Source organism: Vicia villosa, linkage group LG6 (genome assembly GCF_029867415.1).
Source record: "Vicia villosa cultivar HV-30 ecotype Madison, WI linkage group LG6, Vvil1.0, whole genome shotgun sequence".
Taxonomy (NCBI): domain Eukaryota; kingdom Viridiplantae; phylum Streptophyta; class Magnoliopsida; order Fabales; family Fabaceae; genus Vicia; species Vicia villosa.
The window spans coordinates 116,334,815-116,337,815 of record NC_081185.1 but is presented as its reverse complement, the minus strand read 5'-3'; the positions used below and the strand labels follow the sequence as shown (position 1 = coordinate 116,337,815).

Here is a 3,001-nt window from a genome sequence, read left to right as displayed (position 1 = left end):
CGAACATAAAATCAAAAACACGCTAACTTACACGGACGAAAACACTATTTAAGCCTTTTTATTTTAATTAACAATTGTCTTTATTTGAGACACAAAATTCTTATTTTCAAATGTCAAATTTTTTATTTTTTTCACGGGGCATTATCGGCAAAATACATATTTTATTTTAATTAACCATTGTCTTTATTTGAGACACAAAATTCTTATTTTTAAATGTCAAAATTTCTATTTTTATCACGGGGCACTATCAACACGATACCTATTTTATTTTAAGTAACAATTCTATATAAATACACAAATGAATGAATGACAATTCAATATATATTCATTATAGCATAAAATTATTATTTAGCTTTGTTATGATTTTTACAATATCTATCTCAAAATCATATTACATCTTTTTTTTATGGGAGAAAAAAATCATATTTCATGTTGCTCATTATAACTTTGCACTTGTCTTTAATATTATGGGACACAACAAGTTAGATCCAAGCAACAAAATATGTATAAATATTAATTTGCATTTGATAAAGTGACACTAGGCACAATCGGATAGATATAAACAAACAGGCATACATAAATTGATCATTTCAATAATGAAATATTTTAAATATTGGTATATATTCTAATCTTTTCATTGTAATATGATTGACGAACCAATTCATTTTTACTCTCAAGATAATTTGCTATTTAGTAGGTGTTGAGTTATCACTCATTTACACTTGTCTTTAATGTTGAAAAATGTGAATGAAATACTTTATGAAGTGTCATGAGACACAACCAATTAAATTCTAAGCAGCTAAACATACATAAACATAACTCTCAATTTGTAGTATAATTTTACACTACTAAATTATTTTTACCCGTGTGGACGCACGGGTATATTACTAGTTATTGTCAAAGCAAATATCTCGCCCAAATTTTGTTTGGAATAACACTTGAGAGTATTTGTGTGATGATATTTTACATAAGCAACGACGTCTTTTGCATATTGAAGGTAATTTGCAAATTAATTTAATGTGTATTCTTTTATTTTTGTATGTATTATGTATTGTGCTTAATAATTAATTTCTTTCAATTAATTACATATTCCATTAAAATTATAGATATGGTCTTGACTCCCGATCAACTAAAAAGCTACGCTTTAGTTGAAATAGAGACATTCTTGCAAAGTAATAACAAGAGTTTGGAAGATTATAATGAAATGCCTCAAGCAGATGTGTCATTAATACCCAAGAGAAATAATAGATTGATTTATGATGAATTGAACTATGACAGATAATCTTTGGTTGAGGAGCATCATAGATTAATGTCAACAATGACTGTTGATCAAAAAGGAATATATGATCGTATCATGAAAAGGTTAAATGAAAATAAACTAGGAATTTTTTTCCTTTATGGATGTGGAGGAAATGGAAAGACTTATATTTGGAAATGAATGTCAGCAGCATTAAGATCAAAGGGTGAGATTGTTATAACACTAGCTTCAAGTGGGATAGCTGCATTGCTTATTCCAAGAGGGAGAACTGCACACTCAAGGTTTTGCACACCTATAAATGTTGATGAATGCTCAACATGTGAAATAACTCCAAAAAGATGTTTGGCCGATTTAATAGCCAAGGCAAAGATGATCATATGGGATGAAGCACCAATGATGCATAAGTATTATTTTGAAGTTGTTGATCGCATTTTAAGGGATATTCTTCGATCTTATAATAAAGAAAGTTTAGATATCCTATTTGGTGGAAAAGTAGTTGTTTTAGGTGGAGATTTTCTCCAAATCCTTCGTGTCATACCTAAAGGAACTAGACAAGACGTTGTTCATGCTACTATAAATTCTTCCAATCTTTGGAATTTTGTGAAGTTCTTACATTAACTACAAACATGAGGATTCTAACTGGAAGTTCAATGTTTGATATTGAACAAAGAGCAGAATTTTCTCGATGAATTTTGGGAATTGGTGATGGAAGTATCGGAGAAACTAATGATGAAGATATCACAATCAATATACCAAACAATTTTCTAATTCCAAGTTTTGGTGATCCACTTGCCGCTATTGTTCAAAACACATATCCAAAATCTTTTTGAAAATATGACTGACCAGACATTTTTTCAAGGTAGGGCTATATTAGCTCCTAACAATATCATTGTTGACTCAATCAATGATTACATGGTGGATTTAATAATTGGAAAAGAAATAATATATTTGAGTTTTGATTCTTCGTATTATAAAAACTCAGATGTGTATATCCCAAATGATGTACACACTCTTGAATTTTCGAACACAATTATTTCTCCTGGACTTCCAAATCACAAGTTAAGATTAAAAGTTGGAGTACCAGTAATGTTATTGAGAAATATTGTACAGTCTTTAAGTTTGTGTAATGGAACACGGTTAATAATTACAAAAATGAGAAAATACGTCGTTGAAGCAAAGGTCATTTCGGGAAGCAATATTGGTCAAAAGTTTATATCCCAAGTTTATCATTGACTCCTTCTGATAAAAGAATCCCTTTCAAATTCCAACAGCGCCAATTTCCTTTAGCTGATTCATTTGCAATGACTATCAATAAAAGTCAAGGGCAGTCACTCAAACATGTTGGAGTATATCTACCACAACCAATTTTCTTTTATGGACAACTATATGTTGCCATATCACGGGTTACTTCAAAAAAAGGATTGAAGATATTGGTGACTAATGATGAATATGAAGATATAGATACAACATCAAATGTAGTTTACAAAGAAATATTTAATAATATTCTTTAGTTACTTAATTTTTCTTTCTTTAAATTTATACATTCTAAATTATCATAAAATTAAATTTTCTAATTTATTGACTTTCACATTAAATAAATAATAATATAATTGAAAATATAATCTATATGGTCTACAAAATAACTTTTTATGCAAATAACAAATAAATACCAACTATTATTAAAAAAATTATTTATAACATACCTATGCGAAGAACGGGTTGTTTATCTAGTAAACCCTAGTT

At 28.7% G+C, this 3,001-nt stretch overlaps 1 pseudogene; it reads left to right on the top strand.

The window, feature by feature from the left end:
* The first annotated feature begins 1,318 nt into the window (after positions 1–1,318).
* LOC131614463 (uncharacterized) lies at positions 1,319–2,769 on the top strand (annotated as a pseudogene).
* The last annotated feature ends 232 nt before the right edge of the window (positions 2,770–3,001 follow it).